General features: G+C 45.5%; 1 protein-coding gene across 7 annotated transcripts in view; it reads left to right on the top strand.

Annotated features, from left to right (window-relative positions):
* NCALD (neurocalcin delta) overlaps positions 1-25,856 on the top strand; it is a 317,544-nt gene that overhangs the window by 161,141 nt on the left and 130,547 nt on the right. For all 7 annotated transcript variants that reach the window (XR_013814971.1, XM_079796605.1, XM_079796610.1 and 4 more), the window contains exon 4: positions 12,894-12,971. The gene's annotated coding sequence lies outside the window, so the exon portion shown is untranslated. The remainder of the gene's footprint in view (positions 1-12,893; positions 12,972-25,856) is intronic.

The raw sequence follows: 25,856 nt of genomic DNA, 5'->3' as shown, positions 1-25,856 counted from the left end.
AGAAACGGCAAGAGTTGCCCTCAAAGTAGTGTACTGGTGAGCATGAGTGTGAGCAAACAGAGGTAGGAAAGCCTGGACATTGTGTTCTGATGTGCCTTGAGCTGCCGGTGCATAGAGGAGAGACCACAGGGAGATAAGAGGAGCAACATCAAGTCATGGAAGGCCCTAATGCTGTCTAGGGAGCTTGAACTTCTACCAGGAGCCAGCTGGAAACTTCTTGATCAAGGAGATGGCACATCCATACTTGTGCTTCAATTAGGATGTTCATTGAGTGTGGGGTGGTGGAGGGTGGATGAGAGTAGAGGTAGGGGGACTAATCACTAGACAATTTCAGTAGCCTGGAATGGTTTGTAGTCCTACAGAGATGACATGGGCCTTGAGTTAGCAGTATCCATGGAAATGGGGAAAAAGACATTTAAAAGTGATGGTGAGGAGAAAATCAACCAAGATTTTGCCATTTGATTAGTAAGGGCTCCTGGATTTGGAGTTGAGGTGATTGGGAGGCTGGAGAAGGTATTAATCGTATTAATAGAAATGGAGAAGCCAGGTAGAGAAGTAGGTTTGAGGGTTAAAAATAATATCAGTTTTCTATTAAATGAATTGAAGACTCTGTAAAATACCCGGGGGGAGAGGGAGAAGGTGGAGAGGGAGAGGGAGAGGGAGAGGGAGAGGGAGAGGGAGAGGGAGAGGGAGAGGGAGAGGGAGAGGGAGAGGGAGAGGGGGAGGGGGAGGGAGAGGGAGAGGGGGAGGGGGAGGGAGAGGGAGAGGGAGAGGGAGAGAAATTGGTGCTAGAAATGAAGATTTAGGAATTATCTGAGAAAAGATAATTATTGAAGCTGTGGGCATAGATAAAATACAAGATGCTCAGTTGACATTGAACTTCAGATCAGCAAAAAATCATGTTTGAGGCTAAGAATGTCCCACGTAATATTTAGGACATCCTTATGCTAAAAAATTATTCATTGTTGATCTGAAATTTAAATTTAACTCGGCATTCTGTATTTTTATTTGCTAGATCTGGGCAACCCTAGACTGTGGGGATTGCTCATAATTATGATATGGTCAGAAGGAGAGATAGTGAAAGAGCCTGGGCTGGAGAGATAGGTTCCAGGAAAGCTAGGGTACTGCACCATCAGGGAATCAAAGGGCAGAGTGGGTTTCAGGAGGGCCGAGGAGAAAGGTCAAGGTCATTGCATCTGGCAACCTGGGAGTCATTAGGGAACTTGGAGAAAGCAGATAGAGGTCTGGTTACAATGGGTTAAGGAGTAAATAAAGTATGGGAGATGGAAATAATTAGTGTAGACTCTTTTAGGAAGAATGATGGAGAAGAGAAGAAGAGAGATGGGATGGTAAAGGGTAACAAAACAGAAGGCAGGTTTGCAAGATTAGAGAGACCAAACCCATTTTCCAGCTTTGGAGAAGGAGCCTAGAGAAGTGGCATCCTGAAGATGTAAGAGGAAGGATGGGGACAAGGGATGGAGTGAGCTATGGGTGATGGTGGGAGGGAGAATCAGGACACAAATGGAGGCATTAACCTTCGCCTGGAGGATGCTCCCTCTTCCTCTAAGGAAGGAAGGAAAGGGGGGCGGGGGAGGGGATAAAGATGTGGAGGCTTTCACAGTAGGGAGAGCAAGGAAGGCTTTTTATTTTTCACTTGCTGTCTCTTGGAGGAGCAGGAGGAGAAGACTCAGACTCAAAATATTCCGTTTGCTGACCGCACAGGACTGATCTGACAGGAGCTCAAAGGGTGCCTATAGTCCGTCCACGTGGGAACCATTCAGGTCCCTCTGTTGTATCTTCCTCCAGCTCTAGCGATCGGTATCGATTCATCACATAATTAAATTGCTCACTGGGGAAGAGAAAATGACAGAAACGTAATTGAACCGACTCACGCTCCTCCGTTTTGTTAAAGCGGGAGACTCAGGCCACGGAAAGATCAGGGCCATTTATCCGTGTCTCTAAATCCTAGAGGGGGTAGCCGGGGCGCCCAGCAGACGGCATTTGGGGGGACATGTGGAACTCCTAGCCTGTGAGTTCCTGTGGCTCTGCTGTGTCACACCCACATACCAGGGACTCACAGACGTACAGGTGACACACGCTGATCCCAGCCACCCTCGGCTCTGGCTCTCCGGGAGCTCAGGTCAGAGGACTGTTCTGCAGAGGGAGAGGATGAGGTTGAGGAGCAAAGCAGCCCCGCCGTTGCTTAGATGCTTTTCCTCATTTGCGGCACAGGGAGGGAGCCCTTTGCCAAGCAGCAGAAGCCTGAGAAAGAGAGTTATTTCGGGGAGGGGGTATGTGGAGGGGGGGCTGTCTGCCTGGGGAAGCTCTTAGTGCCTCCACCTCCAGAGAACATTAGCACATCCTGCCCCTTCTCCACAGTCCTCTCTCTCCCCCTCCTCCTCGCCCCCAACACAAAGACACAAATGAAATTCCTAAAAGTAGACTACTTCTGCTTAGTTATTTTTAGTATTCGCTGTTAGTATTTATCAAGCTTCTCCGTGATCATTTGTCCTCCCACCCACGTCTCTTCCTGCCTCTGTGTGCTGGGCTTGGGATGGAAGGGGCATGTATAACCAACAGCTGGTGGCCTCGTACACACATCTCCTGGAGAGAGGAGACGGCGGGCCTTTCAGACCCATCGCCCCACACTCAGCTCGAAGACAAGAACGATCTGCATCCCACTGGCTGTGGAGGGCAAGAGAAGCCTTGGTGAAGGTGAGCCCTTTAAAATGCCTCGGCGGTGCTTCCTTAGGTCAAGGGCCCTGGTCAAGGAGCTGGGTTAGAGAGCCCACACACACACAGAGGTCATCATACAGGCAAAATGGTTGGGAGGCCAAGCAAAGAAGCAGAAAGCCAGAGGAAGCAGATACCAGAGGAGAGAAAAGAATAAAAATCCACATAGACTGATGAACAAGAACAGACCCAGAAACAAGGAGGCATGGATCAGACTGTCGGGCCTCAGAGGGAGGGTAGGGGAGGGTGGGGGTAAAGGGGAGAGATCAACCAAAGGACTTGTGTGCAAGCATATGCACCTAACCAGCAGTTAAGGACAACAGGGGGGTGGGGGCATGTGTGGGGAGGGGTGTGGGATGGGAATGGGGAGATGAGGACAAATATGTGATACCTTAATGAATAAAGAAATTAAAAAAAAATCAAATGTAAAAAAAAAAAAAAGAAAAGAAAAGTACATAATCCTAAGTCTTACTACCTTGGTTTTAGGAACAATAAAAAAAAAAAATCAACTACTGTAACATGATGGATTCATAAATAACCTTGTCCTAAGTATTAAAAAGGGAACTATAAAACTGGAAAAAAACAAAGAGTAAAAATCCACACACGACTCAGGGATCTGAGCGGATGAATTGCTGGAGTAACGAGGTGGGTGGGGTTGAAAAGGCCAGGGGAGGAAAGCTCCGTAGCACTGCAGCACAGCAGTAAGTTATAGCTTAATGCTGAACCACTGCTGCTTCCTGCCCCAGCCTGCCCTGTCCCCTGGAGGCAGTGCCCAGAGCAGCCACACTGCTCTGGGGAGAAGCTCTCGGACAGGGTCTAACAAAGGGCTGCTGAATGGTAGGCCAGTCCAGATTGAGTCACGGTAGCTGCATGGCCATTGCACCCCTTGCCTGCTTATGAATGTATCCGTGTATGCAGAAGCAGAAGAGAGTTGTTCCTTTTTTTAAAAAATATGTTTTTATTGAGTTCAGAGAGGAAGGGAGAGGGAGAGAGAGAAACATCAGTGATGAGAGAGAATCATGGATCGGCTGCCTCCTGCACGCCCCCTACTGGGGATCGAGCCCTCCTTGACCAGGGCCCTTGACCATGTGCCCTTGACCGGAATCAAACCCGGGACCCTTCAGTCCGCAGGCTGATGCTCTATCCACTGAGCAAAATCAGCTAGGGCAAGTTGTTTCCTTTTGGATCTTAAAAAAAAGTTTTGGCTTGATATTTGTGTTATTTTTAAGTTTTATTATCTTTTTCCGTTTCCTAGAAATGGAAAAATGCAGTAAATGAAATAAAGAAAATTTCAATGAATGGGCTCAACCCATGGAGGGAATAGAGAAAAGAATCAGTGAAACTTGTAGCTAAAATAATAGAAATGGCCCAATTCAAACAACAGAGAAAATAAACTGAAAATGGGAAAATATTAAAAGAACAGGGCCTCCGGAGACTTATAGGGATGTAAAAATTGTCTAGAGTGTGTATCATCAACATCGTAGAAGGACACACACACACACAGAGAGAGAGAACAAGCCTAAAAAAATATTTGAAGAAACAATGGCTGAACGTTTTTCAAATTTGACAAAAGACAGACTTACAGTGTCAAGAAGTTGAGTGAAAATCCAAACAGGATTAACCCAAAGACATCCACACTAAGACACATAATAGTCAAACTTCTATAAACTAAAGAAAAGATCTTGAAAGTAACAAGAGAAAAATGAGACCTTATCTATTGGGGTAAACAATTAGAATGAGAATGGATTTCTCATCAGGAAGCATGGAAGCCAGAGGAAGTGGCAGAATATTTTTTAAATGCTGAAAAAAGGAACTGTCAACCCAGAATCCTAAATCCAGTGAAAATATCCTTGAGAAAGAGAAAGAAAACATGACATTTTCAGCTGAAGGAAACCTAGAAATGTGTCACCAGCAGACTTATGTTAAAGAAATATCTGAAGAAAGTTCTCTAATCAAACAAGTGTTAAAAGAGGGAATCCTGGGACACCAGGAGGAAGAATGAATAATACAAAGAGTAAAAAAGTGGGAGTGAATACAATAAACTTTCCTTCTCCTGTTTTCTAAATTATGTGTGATGATTGCAGCAAAAATTATAACAGTGTCTGATGTGACCGTCAATATATGCAGAGAAAATATTTAAGAAAATTATAAATGAGGGAGAGTAAAGGGATATAAAGTGAGGTAAGGAATTTACTTTAGGTGGTATAATATAAACAGTAATACACTTTTAAGTTATGTATATTGGTAAGGTAATATGGAAAGCAAACATTAAAAGAGCTATATAAAGAGATATAATAAAAAACACTAAATAAATAAAAATGGAATTCTAAAAAATGTTCAATGAGGTTAGAAAATGAAAATAAAGAAGGAAAAAATAGAGAATAAACAGGAAATAAAAAGTAAAATGTCAGGCTTTAGCCCAAATGTATCAACGATTACATTAAGTGTAAATGGCCTAAGATTACAGAATATAAGACAGAGATTGGCACAGTGGATTTAAAAAATTTATTCAACCACATGCTATGTACAAAAAACTACCTTAAAATATAATAATTTAGGAGGGTGAAAGTAAAAATGTGGAAAAAGATAAACATTAATCAAAAGTAAGCAGGAGTGGTTAAATTAAAGTCAGATAAAGACTTCAGAGCAAAGAAAATGACCAGGGCCATAGAAAGTCATTATATAATGACAAAAGGCTCAATCCATGGAAATGACATAGCAAATATACATATTTTGCATGCAAATCCTAAATATATACCACACAGCAGAGAAAAATATGTGGAACAAAAACTGATAAAATTGAAGGAATAGACTAATTCAAAATTAGAGTTGAAAACTTCAACAAAACTCTCTCAAAAATTAATAGAACAACTAGACAGAAAACCAACAAGTACAGAGAGAAAAACAATAACACTATCAATCAACCAGATCTAATTTAATTTATAGAATCCACCCAACAACAGTAGAAAAGACATTATTTTCAAGCACCATAAAATATGTATACAAGCACTTTGAATAGTTATAAAGGCAGTGTTTATTAAAAGACATTTCATTTTCAAAATTGAGCTATCAGCTGCTAACGTGTGTATATATTTTTTTGGGACACCCTGTATATGCCAAGATATACCATAAACCAAACCTCAACAATTTAAAAAAATTCTTCACTTGAGGATATGTTTAGAAAGACGAAGTGTGTGTGTGTTTTGTGTGTGTGTGTGTGTGTGTGTGTGTGTGTGTGTGTGTGTAGAGAGAGAGTGGAGAGAGAGAGAGAGAGAGAGAGAGAGAGAGAGAGAGAGAGAGAGAGAGAGAAGAGAGGAGAGACGAGAGAGGAGAGAGGAGAGAAGAGAGAAAAGAGAAACATTTATCAGTTACCCCCTGTACTCGTGCCCCAGTAACCTAGGTATGTTCTCTGGCCGGGAATTGAATCTGCAACCTTATGGTGTATGGGACGACATTCCCACCAACTGAGACACCCAGTGAGGGCCAAACCTCAATAAATTTAAAAGAATTGAAACTGAGAGAAAATTTTAACACTAAATACTTAGTTTACAAAAGAGGAAAAGTCTCAAATCAATAATCTAAGCTCTCTTCTCCAGAAACTAGTTTTTCAAGAAACTAGAGAAAAATGAACACAAAGCAAATATAAGGAGGACATAATAAATATCAGAGATCAATAAAATTGAAAAAAGCAAAGCAATAGAGAAAAAAGATCAAACAAAAAACTGGCTCTTTGGAAAGGTCAACAATTAATAAACCTCCAGCAACACTGACCAAAAAGAGAGAGAGAGAGAGAGAGAGAGAGAGAGAGAGAGAGAGAGAGAGAGAGAAGACACAAATTACCAATATATGGAATAAAAAACGCAACATCACTATACACTGGCAGACATCAAGAGAATAACAAGGGAATACTTATAATCAACTCTCCCCAACAAAGTTTCACAACTTATATGAAATGCAACGATTTCCCAAAAAGAAACACCACAACCCGTACGATATAAAATAGATTTTTGGGGGTAGCCTTATAATAAAGGAAATTGAATTAATAATTTAGAAATTCTCCAAAGAGAAAATTGCAGACCCAGAGAGTTTCACTGGAAAATTCTACCAAATATTTAAAGAAGAATTAACATTAATCTTATAAATCTCTCCCAGGAAATAGAAGAGGATGGAACACTTCCCAATTCATTTTATAAAGCTATTCTGACACCAAAACAAGAAAAAGACAGTACAACATGAGATAACTAGAGACTAATGACTCTCATGAAGAGAGATGAAAAATTCCTTAACAAAACATTCGGCAATACATACAAATAATTATGTACCATAACAAAATGGGGTTTATTCTAGCAATTCAAAGCTCGTTCAATATGAAAAGCAATCAGTATAATCCACCATGTAAACAAGACTAAAAAATTGCAATTGCACTAATTCAAGCAGAAACACTCATTCATGGTTTTAAAAAAAAAACAACTCTCAGAAAACTAGAAATAGAGAGAAACTTCCTAAAATTGATAAAGAATATGTACAAAACACTTGCATCTGTCAGCATACTTTAGAGTGAAAAAGTGAATCATTTTCTCATAAGATCAGGAGCAAGACAAGGCTGTCCTCTCTCACCACTTGTACTCAGCACAGTACTGGAGATTCTACATAGTGCAATACAGTAAAAAGAGAAAATAGAAGGCATTCACACCAGGAAGGAAGAAATAAAACTGCTCTTCTTTACAGTGACATGAGGGTCTACTAGAAAAATCCAATGGAATTTACAAAACAAAACACTTTCCTAGAACTGATAGGTGAGTTCAGGTAGGTTGCAAAATGTAAAATGAACATGGAAAAATCTACCTATTTCTATATACTAACCATGTACACATGGATATTGAAATACAGCCCTAGCCAGTTAGGCTCAGTGGATAGAGCATCAGCCTGCAGACTGAAGGGTCCCAGGTTTGATTCCGGTCAATGGCACATGCCCAGGTAGTGGGCTAGATCCACAGTACAGGGCGTGCAGGAGGCATTTGATCAATGATTCTCTCTCATCATTGATGTTTCTGTCTCTCTGTCTCCCTCTCCCTTCCTCTCTGAAATAAAAAATATATATATTAAAATGTATATATGGTATCACTTATAATTGCACAAAATATGAAATACTTATGTGTAAATCTAACAAAACATATACAGATTTGTATGTTGAAAACGATAAAATGTCTATGAAAGGAATCAAAGAAGATCTAAATAAGTGGAAAGACATACTATGTTCATAAATTGGAAGATTCAACAGAGTAAAGACCTCAGTTCTCCCCAAATTGATATTCAGGTTTAATGTAATTATTTAAAAAAATTCCAGCAAAGAATTTTGTAGTTCTAGACAAGATTATTGTAAAAATTTATATGAAAAGGGAAGAAGCTAGAATATCTAACACAATTGTTAAAAAGAAGAAAAACTGGGAGGAATCACTCTACACGATTTCAAGATATATTATGAGGCTACAATAATCAAGACTGTGTGGAATTAGCAGAGGGATAGATACAGAGATCAATGGAACTAAACAGAGAAACTGGAAATTGCCACATATAAGTTAGTCAACTGATTTTTGACAATAATCTAAAAGCAATTCAATGGGGGAAAGATTTTTTTCCCCCAGCAAATGGTGCTGAAATAATTGGGTAACCATAGGCAAAATCAAACAAACAGAAAACACCTTACACAACTCCAAATGGATTGTAGATTTAGATATAAAACATAAAACTATAAAACTTTGAGGAGAAAATATTCAGGACCTGTGGCTGCATGAAGAGTTCTTAAAACATAATACCAAGGCATGACCTCTAAAAGGAAAAATAAATAAATCGGACTTGATCCAAATTAAAAATATTTGTTCTATGAAGGAATCTGTGAAGAGGATGAAAAGATAAGTTATAGACTGATGGAAAATATTTGCAAAGCACATACCTGACAAAGGACTCATAGCTACACTGTGTAAAGAACCTAAAACTCAACAGTTAAAAAAGAAACAATTCTATTTGAGAATAAGCAAAATAATTAAAAGAGACATTCTACTGAAAAAGGATATAGCTGTCAAATAAGCACATGAAAAGACATTTAACACCACAAGTCATTAGGAAAATGCAAATGAAGATCGCGATGAGCTATCATCTCTCTCTACATACCCATTAGAACAACTAAAATTAAAAATAGCAATAATGCCATATGCTGACAAGAATGCGGAAAAACTGAATCTCTCATACATTGCTGGTTAAAATGGTACAGCCACTCTGGGCAATAATTGGGCAGTTTTTAAAATATGGCTCAGCAATCATTCTCCTGTGATTTATCCCAGAGAAATAAAAAAACTACATCCCCACGAAAGCCTATATGTAATTTCTCCTAGAAGCTTTATTTGTAACTAGAGGCCTGGTGCACAGATTCGTGCACATTGAAAGGAAATTAATTAGAACAAATATTTTAGAGGCAGGCGGGGGTGGGGGGTTGGGGGCGGGCAGGGAGATTGCAGGAGGTTGGCTCCAGGGCATGTCCAGCCCATCTTGCCAAGTCCCCATTGGCCGGACCCCAGCAGCAAGCTAACCTGCCGGTTGGAGCATCTGCCCCCTGGTGGTCAGTGCGCATCATAGCAACTGGTCAAATGGTTAAACAGTCAGACACTTGACTTTCATATATACAAATAGCCCCCAAACAACTAAAATGTCCTACAATGAGTGATCAAACAAACTGTGGTACATTCAAACCATGGAATACTATTCAGCAATAAAAATTATGGACGAAACAACTCTGATGGGTCTCAAGAGCATTATGCTGAGTAAAAACAAAGCAAAACAAAAAACACAAAAGAACCCCCACCAATATCAAAAGGTCACATATGGTATGGTTCAATTGATAAACATTCTAGAAATGACAAAATTGTAAAGATGGAGAACAGTATGGTGGTTTCCAGGGATAAGGGGTGGGGCAGCGGGGATTGGTGTGACTATAAAATAGTAGCAGGAAGGAGTTTTGTGTGGTGAGGAACAGTTCTGTATGTTGATTATAGTGGTGGCCACATGAATCTTCGTATGTGATAAAATGATTATAGAACTGTAAAAATATGTATTACATGTGGGTTTACTGAAACAAAACTATTCTTAGCTTTTGCTGTTCTTGAGCTTTATGTATTACAAAAAAATGTTATCATTTATATGTAATTACCTGATACTTGCTTTTTTTCATTCATTGTTTTCCTAAGTTTCACCTAAGTTATTGCATACAGTTGTGATTTATTGATTTCCCCTGTTGTCGAATATTTTATTGTATGCATATGACTCAATTTATTTGCTCTCCTGTTGGTGGACATTTGTGCTAAATATAGCTTTTTGCTGTTTTAAATAAAGCTGTGTGTATCTTCCAGTGCAAACATACAAGAGTTTCTCCAGAGAATAGAGGTAGGAGTAGATTTGTTCAATGGGAGGATATGGGAACATTCAACTTGGTAAGATTCATAAAAGAATGTTAAATTGTTCCCAAGTGTTTACATCAATTTATACTCCTCCCACTATCAATTTAATTTGCATTTTCCTGATTACAAATGTGGTTGTTCATATTTTCATATGCTCATCCACCATTTATATTTTTCTTCTCTGTGACAGTGTGTCACATCTGTTGCTCATTTTTTATTGTATTGTCTTTTTCTTAATGATTTATAACATTTCTTTATATAATCTGAAGACTGCTCTTTTGTTGATTTTGCATGTTGCAAACCTGTCTCAGATATTGGCATATCTTTTGTTCTCTTTATTGCACGTTTGTAACAGATCTTAATATTACAGTAGGAAAATTTATTGGTCTTTCCTTTTATGATTAACACTTCTGTGCCTTAAGAATTCCTTTCCCATTTGGAGGTCAAAAAAGTTGTTTCATATTTTCTTCTTCAAGTTTTAACATTTTGCTTTTCACAACTAAGTCCTTAATCCCTCTGGAATTGATTTTTGGCTATGACTCCTCATTGATTTTTGGCTCAGTAAATTACTCTAGCCTTCATGGGAGTTCTGTTGTCTTTTAATTCCAGCTTCCCTGCCATGTATGGTTCTATGCTTGCTCTGTCTCTTCAAATTGTGTTTTTCGCCTTTTGGTATGCCTGGTCATTTTTTCTTGATAGCCAGACATGCTGTCCTGGGTAAAAGGAATTGCTGTAAATAGACCTTCAGTGGTGGCGGATAACAAAATGGAAGGTCAAATGCAAGGCCACTTTATAACACTTCGAAATATATTTCATACACAGTGTGGAAGTATTCTGAACTATGTTCCAAGAGGGCAAATCCAATGTTAATAGGAAGTTGGACTAAATGTAAAGACTTGGGTCACCAGTATCTCTTGAACCTCAGCTCATTCATTCTCTTTCAGACATCTTCAAATAACCCCAGCGCTAGTGTTTTCCCGGATACACACCCACAACACCAATCTTCAGATTCAGATTCTTGCTGAACATTGTTGTTGTGGACATTTGTTGATTTTGTCCCCAGTCTCCCCTTCTCCCCTTTCCCTTCCTCACAGTATCTGGAATGTCTTTCCATGTGACTTTTCTTTGGAATGATTCTCCCCTCACTTCCAGGGATAAACCGAACTTAAAGTCATTCAGCGAAGTATGGCGACAGGTTCAGAAAGGGGCAATCTGAGTGACCTCGGTCAGAACTGGGGCAGCCAGCATGCTCACCCTGTCCCCTTGGAAGACGGATGCGTGATCTTCAACTACTGCCGCTGTTGGTTTTGTACCATGAGGAGAGGCAGCCGGAAGTTCAAGTCAGTCTACAGAGAACACCTGTGCCCAGAGAATGGCAGAGACTCAAATGATAGGATGAACTCTGGTTTCCCAAAACCAACCCTCCATCTGTCCCCCCCACCACAGTTCAAAGAACCAAAATAATTTTTTTGTTTTATTTGTATGAGTGCGTTTGAGTTAGGTTTTCTGTTATTTACATCCAAAAGATGGCTGAAGGATATTTTCTATCTATATTGCAGGGAAAAAAATATATATATATACTAGAGGCCCATTGCAGGAAGATTCCTGCAAGAATAGGGCTTCCTTGGGCCTATTCCTGCAAGAATAGGGCTTCCTGTGGCCTGAGTGAAGCAGAGAAGGGAGCGAAGCCCGCTGAGGTGGGCTTTCCTCCTGCCACCACCGCCGCTTCCCCCCCATGCTTTCCCTCCTGCGCTTTCCCTCCCACCGCTGCCCCACACTTTCTGCTTTCCGCTTTCCCTCCCTCTTCCTTGTATACTGTCTTCAGTCTTCACTCGTGCCTGCATAAGCAAATTAACCACCATCTTTGTTGGGTTAATTTGCATACTCATTCTGATTGGCTGGTGGGTGTACCGGAGTGATGGTTAATTTGCATGTTTCTCTTTTATTAATGTAGATATTATTTTAACACGTTACTTATTATTTTAATGATGTATATATTAAAAATAACATCCTATATAATGAAGATGTAATATGCAAATGGTTGTTACACCGTGAAGTGTTAGAAACAACCAGATTATGGATCAGCCGGAGGGTGGGGCAGCGAGCTACAAGCGGGCAGGCGGCAGAGAGCTATAGGAGGGAGCAGGGCAACAAGCTATGAGAGGGGGGCGGGGGGAGCTACAGGAGGGCAGGGCAGTGGGTGGAGAGCTACTGGAGGGCGGCAGCGAGCTACTGGCAAGCTACTGGCACACAGATTCGTGCGCAGGGCTACTAGTATTATATAGTTACATATCGATCACATACATATGTATATATACACATGAATTTGTTCTCAAGTTTATAGTCCTTCCAGGATTAAAGCCATAGGCCTGAATGTTACCAAGAATGCTTGTTTCTCCCCATTAAAAGTTTCCTAAACAGCATCTGTCCAAAGGGACTTTAGACCGTGAAATGCCAGGACATGAGTCCTACTCTTTTGGGGACTGTACCTACCACCCCCTGTGATACAAGACTCACCCCTGAGTACTTGGAGCCACAAAGACCAATTAGGCTGAAATATGTCAGTGTTCTTGTAGGTGTGCTTCCTGTTTCCTGTTGGCAAAGGCAACTTCAGAAGAATTAAAAGTAACAGCCTTACATAAACTGCTTTACCGAGCTGTCAGATCTTCAAGTGACATATTCGTTAATTATGCGCCATCTGGGTTGCAGGGCCACAGAGCTGCTGGTCATAGGCTCAGCCGTGAACCCAGGAGGCTCCGGGACCCAGGCTCTGCGAGGCTGCGTACTGTGAGTTACTTTTTTAACCGTTTCAATTGTGCCGATTAAGATTCAGAATGCAAAGTTACTGCGTCCTAGTCGGGTTGCTATGTGTTTCTATGTTTTGGTGTTTGGTAAAAGGAAAATACTAGCTTATGTGTGTCCTTAAAGCTTCATCATGAGGTATACATTTCCATTTTTAACTCTTGATACATTTATGTTACTGGAAAGAAAACTATGTACCCATTCTAATTTTATTTTATTTTTTTTAATTTTGTTCTCTTCTATGGTGACTCTGGTTAAATAGAAACGTTATTGAAGTGTAAGAAATTTACTTAGAAACAAAACAGGATAGCTGATAATGAAGTAAAAACCTGTCATGCTTCCTAGAAAAAAAGGCAATATGCATGGGCCCCTCCTTCCTTTCCCAGGGTGCTCCCTGGGCCTGGGACATGTCAGAGGATCCTGGGCAGCCAGCAGGTGGGCTGTTTTCTCATTCAGAAAAGATTCTTCTGAAATTCTACTCTGGTACAATTAGGAACGCAGCAACCACAATGGTGAATTTCCTGTTAAGACAAGGACATTATTACTTTCCTAATGTGTGGATGTGGGTCTCAGAAGCCAACTCATTGAATATTTAGGAAATTGGCTTTTCAGAGAGGGAAATCTGGTAGATGAATTTTGTGGATATTTTTCAAAATATGCTTGTGGCCGCAGATGAGAACCTGCCAAGATATGTAAGCAAGGTAGTATGGCTTAGGTCCTGGTAACATGTTTTGTAGCTGTTTGTAAATGAGGCATGGATAGTAATCGAATATTTACTTGGCCAAATAGTTTTATATGAGGAGCAAATGACAAAAATAAAATAAATGTGGGCAAGAACCAAACCTCATTTTGTATTTTACTGCTATTATAGGGGAGGGAGAGAAGTTGATGTAAAATGAAATGTACATGTACTTGACTCGGCCCACTTCCTTTATCCCCATCAAGCTCCTGATTTATTAAGTACTAGAGGCCCGATGCACGAAATTCGTGCAAGGGGCTCAACCCTCACAGTCCTGGCTTTGTCTGGAAGGTCGTCTGGAAGGATGTCTGGAAGGTCGTTTGGCTGTCCGGTCTAATTAGCATATTACGCTTTTATTATTATAGATTAGGGGAGCAACATGGATGATCTGAAGGACACCAGAAAGTGAAAGTACAGAGTCTTTATTCCAAATTTGGTAGGCCAGTCCTCTTCATGAGATCTCTGGGACAGTAAAGAAATATCTGAAGTTATGCTAAGCAAAATCTAAACTTTTGTTGCTGTTTTCTCTCTCCTCGTGACATTGAGAAGTAAGTCTCACCCCCAATGCATGTCTCCTGGAAGCCAAGAGAGAATTGTACATTAAGCTGGTAGGGATCAGGCAGCGTGAGCGGCCGTTTCTTCTTGTCGTAATTCTCTGGTTGAACTACATATGGATAGCGCAACCCTAGATATGAAAGTAGCCATTGCCTTAGTTCCTTGGATCTTTCTGACATCACACTAAAGAATAATAAGAAAATGCCGGAAGACAGTAAAGCCTGAGTATGATTCAACGTAAGAACCTTTCCTGGGGCCTGGAGGTGGAGGGAATCAGCGTCTGCTCTGGGCCTCTGGGCCTTGCTTGCTACTCCTCAAGCATCCAGGTCTCTCCTCTGTGTCTGTGATCTCACGGACAGGGGATCCCCTTCTCGAGTGAGCCCCAAATGAGCTCTCCTTCATCCCTGGTTTATGTGGAACAAGGAGAGGCTGCAGGAGTTCGTGCTGCAGATTTGAGGCATCTGCCAGGCCCACAGGAGGACAGTTGGGATGAGAAATGGACAGCAAAGCTCCAGGCAGTGAATGAGTCACTCCCCTTTGGGCCACTGCCGGCCCGTGAAAGCAGTGAAGGAGGCAGCGGGCAGGGTGACCTCTTTAAGGAGGCTACACTTCCTCGCGGGGCTCTCCAAGAGGGTGGCCTAGGTGAGCAAACACTGCCCCCCACTCCGGGGAGTTCTAGAACCTTGTTCATGCCAGTGTTTTATCCACACCCTCGCATAAAAATGGCCCAGCGACAGAGATCCTGATAACAGCAGGTAGGGAAGATAGAGGCAACAAAACTATTTTAAAGTGAAGTACATCAATAAATTTCAGGTTTACAATTATTTCCGATTTCCGGTGGCTTAGTTGTCTTTCTTTAGCTCCCTTCGGCTAGAATCCTTTTGTCTGGATCCCCAAGAATTCCATTCGCTTCCCCAAGGCTTCCTGTGCGACTAGCTTCTTAGTTACGTGATATTGCATGGAATCCTCTTTTTCTGCAGTTCTCTGCACTAAAGACCTCCTCCTTGCTCCTTTTAAACAGAATACTATCTGAATCCTCTTAGCCCCCAAGTTCACTGCCCTTTTTCAATGTCCCATAAAATCCCCTCTATCAAAAACACCTATTTTGAGTATCTTTCATTCGGGGACAATAATGGGAAGAGATTATTTCAGAGGCTGAGAGCGCAAGACACCAAATATCCAGAGGGTAATTAAAATACGTTTCCAGATGTTTTCAAATGCAGACATAGAAACAAATACTCATTATCCAAACAATTGATTTCCTGACCACCATTTTCCACCCAGTTATGTTCTTAATGCCCAAACAGCTAATAAATTAAGCAGGGGGGGGGGTGGGAGGGAGCACACTACTTTTTTATTAGTATGTAGAAAAAGAATAAAAAGCAGTTGATTTTTCAGCCATTTTGCAACAAGCTCTTTTATTTTATTTATTTTTTTATTTTTTATTTATTTTTATTTTTATTTTTTTTTATGGCATTTAAAATTTATTTATTATTATTATTTTTTAATTTCTTTATTGATTAAGGTGTCACATATTTGTCCTCATCCCCCCATTCCCATCCCACATCCCTCCCCATGGATGCCCCAACCCCCTGTTGGACTTAACCATTGGTTAGGCTCTTATGCATGCACACAAGACCTTTGGTTGATCTCTCCCCCCTCCCCCCACCCTCCCCTATCCTCCCTCTGAGGCCCGATAGTCCGATCGATGTCTCCTTGTTTCTGGTTCTGTTCTTGTTCATCAGTCCATGTTGTTCATCATTTCCCCTAGATGAGCAAAATCATGTGTCACTAGAGATGTACTTATAAGAATTGAATGTGCGACGAGCAATAATAGTTATGCTGACAGGCAAATGAATCAGTCAGTAGTGAGTTTCTTTCTGGACCAACAGTTCTTTTGAGACCCAATATCAATGTCCACCAGTTCCTTATGAGTATATGTTGGCACTGACCCCTCAGGTCTGGATGGTGGACAAATGGTGGTATTGCAGGTTCGACTCCCTCTGGTTTGGTCTCGGCCGGACCCGGGGCCAGGCTCACCCGGATCCAGGGGCCCACTGCCTCACCCGGATCCGGGGCCAGGCTCTCCCGGATCCAGGGGCCCGCGGCCTCACCCGGACCCGGGGCCAGGCTCACCCGGATCCAGGGGTCCACGACCCGGGGCCAGGCTCACCCGGATCCACGGGCCCACAGCCTCTCCCAGACCCAGGGTCAGGCTCACCCGTATCCGGGGGCCCACGGCCTCACCCGGACCCGGGGCCAGGCTCTCCCGGATCCAGGGGCCCACGGCCTCACCCGGACCCGGGGCCAGGCTCACCCGGATCCAGGGGCCCAGGGCCTCACCCGGACCCGGGGCCAGGCTCACCCGGATCCAGGGGCCCACGGCCTCACCCGGACCCGGGGCCAGGCTCACCCGGATCCAGGGGCCCAGGGCCTCACCCGGACCCGGGGCCAGGCTCACCCGGATCCAGGGGCCCACGGCCTCACCCGGACCCGGGGCCAGGCTCACCCGGTTCCAGGGGCCCAGGGCCTCACCCGGACCCGGGGCCAGGCTCACCCGGATCCTGGGGCCCACGGCCTCACCCGGACCCGGGGCCAGGCTCACCCGGATCCAGGGGCCCAGGGCCTCACCCGGACCCGGGGCCAGGCTCACCCGGATCCAGGGGCCCACGGCCCCACCCAGACCCGGGGCCAGGCTCACCCGGATCCAGGGGCCCGCGGCCTCACCCGGACCCGGGGCCAGGCTCACCCGGATCCTGGGGCCCACGGCCTCACCCGGACCCGGGGCCAGGCTCACCCGGATCCAGGGGCCCAGGGCCTCACCCGGACCCGGGGCCAGGCTCACCCGGATCTAGGGGCCCACAGCCTCACCCGGACCCGGGGCCAGGCTCACCCGGATCCACGGGCCCACAGCCTCTCCCAGACCCAGGGTCAGGCTCACCCGTATCCGGGGGCCCACGGCCTCACCCGGACCCGGGGCCAGGCTCACCCGGATCCAGGGGCCCAGGGCCTCACCCGGACCCGGGGCCAGGCTCACCCGGATCCAGGGGCCCACGGCCTCACCCGGACCCGGGGCCAGGCTCTCCCGGATCCAGGGGCCCACGGCCTCACCCGGACCCGGGGCCAGGCTCACCCGGATCCAGGGGCCCAGGGCCTCACCCGGACCCGGGGCCAGGCTCACCCGGATCCAGGGGCCCACGGCCTCACCCGGACCCGGGGCCAGGCTCACCCGGATCCAGGGGCCCAGGGCCTCACCCGGACCCGGGGCCAGGCTCACCCGGATCCAGGGGCCCACGGCCTCACCCGGACCCGGGGCCAGGCTCACCCGGTTCCAGGGGCCCAGGGCCTCACCCGGACCCGGGGCCAGGCTCACCCGGATCCTGGGGCCCACGGCCTCACCCGGACCCGGGGCCAGGCTCACCCGGATCCAGGGGCCCAGGGCCTCACCCGGACCCGGGGCCAGGCTCACCCGGATCCAGGGGCCCACGGCCCCACCCAGACCCGGGGCCAGGCTCACCCGGATCCAGGGGCCCGCGGCCTCACCCGGACCCGGGGCCAGGCTCACCCGGATCCTGGGGCCCACGGCCTCACCCGGACCCGGGGCCAGGCTCACCCGGATCCAGGGGCCCAGGGCCTCACCCGGACCCGGGGCCAGGCTCACCCGGATCTAGGGGCCCACAGCCTCACCCGGACCCGGGGCCAGGCTCACCCGGATCCAGGGGCCCAGGGCCTCACCCGGACCCGGGGCCAGGCTCTCCCGGATCCAGGGGCCCACGGCCTCACCCGGACCCGGGGCCAGGCTCACCCGGATCCAGGGGCCCAGGGCCTCACCCGGACCCGGGGCCAGGCTCACCCGGATCCAGGGGCCCACGGCCTCACCCGGACCCAGGGCCAGGCTCACCCGGATCCAGGGGCCCAGGGCCTCACCCGGACCCGGGGCCAGGCTCACCCGGATCCAGGGGCCCACGGCCTCACCCGGACCCGGGGCCAGGCTCTCCCGGATCCAGGGGCCCACGGCCTCACCCGGACCCGGGGCCAGGCTCACCCGGATCCAGGGGCCCAGGGCCTCACCCGGACCCGGGGCCAGGCTCACCCGGATCCAGGGGCCCACGGCCTCACCCGGACCCAGGGCCAGGCTCACCCGGCTCCAGGGGCCCACGGCCTCACCCGGACCCTGGACCCAGACTCACCCTGACCCAGTTCCCAGCCTCACCCGGACCTAGAGGTGCGCAGCTTCACCCGGATCCGGGACCCAGCGGGGTTTCGTCTTCTTGATCCCATTTCCTGTTGGTCCATTCATTCTCAGTAATTCCTTCGGCCATTTTCTCAGAGCTCTAGGGCAGCCGCCGCAGAACTCGTTGGGCGGCGGGCTCGGCGAAGCTCCGGTGTGCCCGGTGCGCGGCGGCGGGCTGGTCCAGGGTGGCTGCGTCGCCCCTTGGGTCTGCAGCGGTGGCCAGTCACCGAGCGTGCGCACCTGGCCGCTTCCAGGGCGTTGAGATTCTTGAAGGACTCGGAGGTCAGCAAGCGCGGAGTCTCCCACCCCATGACTCCTAGGGGCTCGTCTGTCCGCGCTCGGCAGCGAGTGGGGCCTTCCCCTCAGCCGGAGACCGCCGGAGGGACTGCGCCGAGCACGTTCCAGGCCGCCACTGTGTCGCCTGAGCCGTAGTTCTTAAAGTGTGATCTTTGGGTCACCGGCATCAGCATCGTCCCGAGTACCCCTCTCTTTTATTCTAGTATTAGAGCATCTGCTCAGTCAGCCCTCCGGTGGTTCTGGATGGTGTCTTCTCTGCTCTCCCGTCGTAGACTCAAAATTGTTGTGGTAGGCAACAATCAGGCTTCCGCCCTATGCCTCCATCTTGGTCTTCCTTTGTATAGTTAAGTCTTGATTGTTGTTGGTGTCGCTGGGAGGAATTGTCCTCCAGGCCGATTGGCTGTGCGGATCCTCTGTGACTATAAAGGAAGAGTTGCTGTGTAGGAGACAGATTTATGGGCCGGGGCTTGGTGCAGCAAGGCTTTGGCGCTCACTGAGTCTGCCTCTAGAATGTGTCCTTTATGTGAGTGGTTGAAATCTGGTGTCATCTCATACCGACCACTAGATGCCCTCGTTTCTGGGTCTCCAATGGTGTGTAGGTCATCTACTACCTGAGACCACTCAGCAGGATTTGTGGCAAAAACTGCAGTTTCCTCCTCCTGTCTGAGCGTCCCTAGAGCAGTCCGACTAGAACCGCAGTTTATCTGGTCAAGCTGCCACAGGGCAGGCCACCCACATGCAAAAGCTGTTGCTTGGAACCCAGGTGTGCCTGCAAGACGTGCGGGGCGGAGCTGCAAAACTAGCTGGGCGGGTCCCAGGGCGGGGCGAGTCTCAGGGCGGGGCGGGGCCTCAGGGCGCCACCAGGCCATGGCGTGGCGAACCGCACTGGTTGGAAGTCCGCTCCTTCTGCCCTCCACTCTTCCAAGCCCCCTCGCTCCGCACTCCAATGCAGCAAACACTGATTGCTGGGCGCGCCTCCGCAAGGAAGTCACTCCCACTCTCCGATCCGAAGGCCGAGAGTCGCGCCTCTCCCCGCAGGCGTCTGGGGCGCTAATCTCCCCTAGGTTTGGAACAAAAGCCACAAGTCCCTTCCCCCGACCCACGCGCCTCCGCACCTCAGCTCCTCCAGAGTTCGCTCTTTCCTCTTCTCTCTTAGCTGTAAATCCACCATTCAGCCTGCTCTCCTGTGGTTCTGGGTGGCAGACGCTCTGTGCGCGCGAAGTTCCTTTGTTTAACCTTGAAATTGTTGTGCGCAAAGTTCCCTTGCTCGACTCTGCTGCCCTCCCGGTTCTCCTCTCCCAAAATGGCCAGAGGACCCGAGTGTAAGACAGGAAGTCCTAAGAATCCTCCAAGTCGGTGTTGGCGGTCTCCGGGGCCCCGAGGATCTCAGTGGGGAGCTCGGTCGGGTCGGTGACGCAGGTGGGCCCTTCTCGCAGAAAGATGGTCTCTTCCTTCACCGAGAGCCGCTGCGCCGAGTCCGCGGCTGCCGCCACAGCAGTTGCCGCGGCGCCCACGAGCCCATGGCCCCGGCTGTGGTGCTGGCTGAGAGGAGCCGCCGCCCGGTCTGGGGAGACGCGAGCAGGAGTCGCCGCGCTTGCCAGTCCATCTTTTAGTTGTTTTTTTTTCGGAACTGCCATGCGAGGCAACAGATCAGCCGTTCACCTCCGCCGCCATCTTTTTTCCCTGCAACAAGCTCTTTTAGTGTTATAGACTTCAGAGAATGATGATTTCAATTAACCAAAAAATATCAATTAAGCCCCCAACTTGAGTCCAAAGAAGAATGATACAGTAGAACATGGACTCATATATTTGGTAGCAGATTATACTCCTAGAAAAAATAATTCATTTATTCATTCAATAAATATTGGTTGAGCACTTTCTATCTGACAGGCATGGTGCTAGATGAGGGGATATTCATGGGAAATGAGGCAGGCATGGCTTATGCCTACAGTTGAGTGGTATGAGGTGGGAAGAGACATTAATCAAATAACTACACAAATTATATTTTACAAATGCGGTAAGTACTATGATGAAAACCGAACCAAACATGAGAAACTGTGAAACTATAAAATACAGGCACTGCGCCTAGTGGAGTGGTAATCAGGGAGGCCTTCCTCAAGGAATCTGGAGGGCTGGGGGGTGGAGAGGAGTGTGCTGGGCAGAGGCTCTGAGGCAGAAGAGAGCGTGGAGCGTACTGGGAACTGAACCACAGCCAGTTCAGTGGGGAGCAAGGGGTGCATGATGGGAGGGAAGCTGGAAAGGGGGCAGGGGCAGGCATGAGAGGCTCAGTAGAGAATGGCTGCATGAACATGTATAGTTAATAACATGCAGTGCGTCCTATTGCCTTCTGTCATGAGTGTGAAATAAAAGACATCTGCAAATTTATAATGACTCTGCTATTTGGGAGAAGATTTCATTCATTCATTCATTCACTCACTCATTTAAACACAGGATCTTTACTTCCAGTGGAGCAAGCAGATAATATGCAATAAGCAAATATATAGCTGATAAGTTTTTGTTTATGCATAAGTGGTATGGGTTGGTTATTAGATGGAATTTAAAAAATAATTTTAAATATGCATTGCCTCTAAGCATTTAGTTCTACAGAGTTATATTCTCTAGCAATGCTAGGATCATGCTCAGCGCTGGTGTTCTTCACAGTACCAGTTCCCAGTCAAAGGCCTTGGAGAAATCCCAGGAGAGGAAATTAGAGGGAACCTGTGAGATTTGTATTTGTTCTTTTGCTGAGGATCTACTGGTGGTACCGCTACCGACCCTGCATTTTACCGCCTCTTCCTGGAGCGGTGGCGGAAGGTTGAGGGGCCAATGTCAAAGCCAGTGAAAATAACGGAGATGAACACTGATTGAGCAGGATAAAAGGGATAGTATTTCAGTCTTCCTATTTCTTTTTACAAAAAGAGCTTAGTATATCTTCTCATACACTTAATATACTTTATACATTTTGCATATCTACTGTCTCTAAAAAAAGGTTCACATTTTAGAATCAAGGGACACATTTCAGTAGAAGTATTTCTTTGTCACCTTCTCAAAAGCTGTTCTTTAATTGATCGTGCATCTTAAAATCATCATGACTTACTACTCAGCAGATAAGACATGTCTGGAATCTTGTTTGAGTCTCCAGTCATGCCTGTCTTTTCTGAAGATCTGCTTGAAGATGCCCTGATGACCGTGTTTGCATATCTGTACATAAAGCATTTCCACGGATGCGGTTAAACCAGGGCTCCTGTGAGGGTCACCTTCAGGTCTCACTTGCAGAAATCAGGGGGTAGTTCATTGTATCAAAAGGAGGCATATATCCTTTCTGATTGGTGTTTCTAGTTCCTTGGGATATATTCCTAGAAGTGGGATTACTGGGTCACATGGGAGTTCCATTTTTAGTGTTTTAAGGAAACTCCATACTGTTCTCCACAGTTGCTGCACCAGTCTGCATTCCCACCAGCAGTGCATGAGGGTTCCTTCCAGAAACTTCCTTGTTTCTGACTTTCAGATTATATGAATCAACGTTATTGTCATATATGCCTAGAGCAGTGATAGGCAACCTTTTGAGCTTGGTGTGTCAAACTTCACCAAAAAACTGAGCATAACTCGGGTAGTGTGTCACTTTGAGGGAAAAACATTATTTCGCAAATGTTTCATCCTCGGCATGCGGCCGCGTGTCATCAGAAATGGCTACGCGTGTCAGTGCTGACACGCATGTCATAGGTTCGCCATCACTGGCCTAGAGGAATGATGGGAATGTTTTAGTGTGATTCTGGAATATAGGGTTTCTCAACTGCAACCCATTGGACCAGATCATTCCAGTGTGAGGGTGACTACTGTATGACACCATCAAAATAGTAGCTTTTTAAAGATGTCCTATGCAGTGCAGAATGGTCAGTGCCAGCAGTATCCCCACAGCCATCTCTAAACATTGTCCACTGTTTCCTGGGAGAGGCACAGTCACTCTCCGTGGAGAACCACTGCTTTAGCACATCACGATCAGTGAGTGACTCACAGTGCCGTGTTTTAGCTCTGTGCTATAGTCATAGCATTGCAAACACGACCAATTCTAAATGCATAGCTTTCAGCTTAATAGGATAGTGTCTTTATAACTCTCTAGTTCTTACATCACAATTTCAAAAAGTATGAAACCAGAATTAGAAGACTGAATAATTAGATTTTTATGGAGCAAATGTATGCAATCCTAATGTGGTAATACTTTTTATTTTTTTTCCCTGTCGGGGAGAGAGCAGACCACTGGAGAGCCTTATTTTATTTGTTAAAACTACATAAAATATTACCCTCAAGATTTAAAACTTACTTAGTGGCTTATCTATTTTTTTAAAGGTACATTTATGGGAATCTTAATGCTGCTGAACATTCCAAGTCAGTCAGTTGCAAGAATTAATAGCCTTTTGATGACACACAGGAACTTAAAATGAAGCAAGCACATTGAAGGAGTTCAAGTCTAGTTTATAGGGAGCTGAGAACAACAGAGAGAAAAAAATGCCACTCACGTGTCCTTTGGTGATGGTACTTGACATTGTAGTGTAAGTTTCTGTAATAGTGTATTACTTTAATGTTCCGTAACCTCTGTGATTTAGTCAGAGTCTCTGAAAACAGGAAGAATGTGTGTCCTCCCGCCACTGTTAAGCTAAGAAATGACATTTCCAAATCGCTGTCATCACCCAGGATTGGACCTTTTCAAGTGGCATTTGCTATGCTGTGGTGCCCGGGAAGATTTAAGATTACACAAGTTTACTTAGACATATGACTAGACTGGATGACACCATTAAAATAACTTTTTAAAAATTCATTTTTACTAATATTATTTACTTCACCTAAAGACATCCTGCCTCAAAGGGATGCCTATAGAGACCAATATACTAATGAGACCAATAGTATTTGGTAAAATAGAGCTTTCTTTCGCATCACTGTCACATTCAGGAATATTTGATAACTTCCCATCTACACTACTAAAAGAGAAACATGCAAATTGATCATCACTCCACTACACCCACCAGCCAATCAGAGCAAGTATGCAAATTAACCCAACAAAGATGGTGGTTAATTTGCATATGCAGGCGAGAAGACTGAAGACAGCTTAGAAGGAAGAGGGAGGGAACGTGGAAAGCGGGGGGGTGGGAAGGTGGCGGCAGCGGGAGGGAAGCCCGCCTCGGTGGGCTTCACTCCCTTCTCTGCTTCGCTCAGACTGCAGGAAGCCCTATTCTTGCAGGAATCTTCCTGCAATGGGCCTCTAGTTGTAAATAAAGTTCTAATTCTCTTCCATGGCATTCAAAGCCCTCTACTAACTGGCTGCAATTGATCTTTTCACATTTATCTCCTTGCTTCCATTTGCCCCATCCCCGTATCATGCTCCAGCTGCAATGAACCAGGTGGCCCAGGACAACCTTGCACTCTTCTCCTTCATATCTCTTCTCATGCTGTAATCCAGTGATGGCGAACCTCTGACACGCGTGTCAGTGCCATTTCTGATGACACGCGGCCGCTGAGGCGGCCGCATGCCGAGGATGAAACATTTATGTTATTTAAACTATGAATATCACGAAATAATGTTTTTTCCTCAAAGGGACACACTACCCGAGTTATGCTCAGTTTTTTGGCGAAGTTTGAAACACCAAGCTCAAAAGGTTGCCCATCACTGCTGTAATCTCTACCCCTTACATTCCAATCCACCCTTAAAAATCATTTCTTCTCTGTATTGTTCCAATTTTAGTATATGTGCAGAATATACACAACCCTACGTTCATTGTGGCGTCATTTACAGTAGCTAAGATTTGGAAGCAACCCAAGTGCCCATCAGTAGATGAGTGGATACAAAAGCTTCCCAAACTATCTATTGGAAGGAGTAGATTTTAAAAAAATTTTTCAAGTCATCACAGACCAATATGTGTCCTCGTGCCCATGACCAGTGCTGAGATCCCGTCATGGGAAATTTGTTTCGCAAGTTTGGCAATCATTCAGTGAGGCGAGATGTGTCCGCTTGACCACACATTCCACTTGGTCACACATTGGATGTTGCAATAATGCCCAACTGCTGTAACCGTGTTGATCCAATTACTTGAAATATCTGTACTTATCCTGTTGCTGTCTGATAAGGAATATTTCATGGGGTAGTGCTGTCCACAGGCCACACTAACCAGCACCACCCCAGACTCTCAGCTCCAGGAGGACAGGACCTCGGTCTGCTGTTTTCATCATTATAACCCCAGCAGCTGGCATTGCCTGTGGTATCGTCAGCCCACTGATTACATGTAGTACCATCACACTGCAGAGGGCAGCGCCTGTCTACAAAGTAGCTTGGATCAGAACTTGATCCCTTTTGAGTGCCTACATGATCATCATGCTTTATTGGCATCAGAAAATATGAATGAATGAGAATATCAAACTGATGTATTCTTGAAATACATGCTCTTGAGTATAAAATGTACTGAAAGAAAACGTACCTTCAGCCTCCTAGTGCTGGTATGGCCTTTATAAACAAAACTCATTTGATCAATAATTAATTTTCTTTCACTCGATAGTTGCAAAAATTCACTTCAATCACACTTAAGTTATATAAAGGGAGATTTTTAAAAATCTAAAACATGGAGCCTGTTAAATAACAACATTGAGAAATGGTCTCAGAGAATGTGTTCCTAGTAGGAAAAAAAAAAAAAAAAAGCAACCCACACAAAAAGGCTATATTTAGACCTGAAATGAAATTTTTTTAATGCAACTCAAGGGGATACATTGTCACTCTTAAGCAGTCCAAAATTGTGTTTCTGAAAATGAGAATCACATGGAGTTTGTTTAACATCTACCACTGTAATGTCTACTGGGAAAAACACCTGAGACCCGAGTAACATTTTTCCAAGTTTAAAATGTGGCAGATTCAAAAGAAATTACTTGACAATGCTATTTGAACACAGCTCCCTAACTTTCCGTGCTTCCAGAGTCTTCCTGAAGGGTAGAAGTAGCTGCAGTTGAATGGTCATATTTTTTTCATTGAATATTTCATTATATTAAAGTTAGCAGCCAAGAA

Source organism: Cnephaeus nilssonii (genome assembly GCF_951640355.1).
Source record: "Cnephaeus nilssonii genome assembly, chromosome: 18".
In the NCBI taxonomy this organism is placed as follows: domain Eukaryota; kingdom Metazoa; phylum Chordata; class Mammalia; order Chiroptera; family Vespertilionidae; genus Cnephaeus; species Cnephaeus nilssonii.
This window is presented reverse-complemented; position numbering and strand designations above follow the sequence as displayed.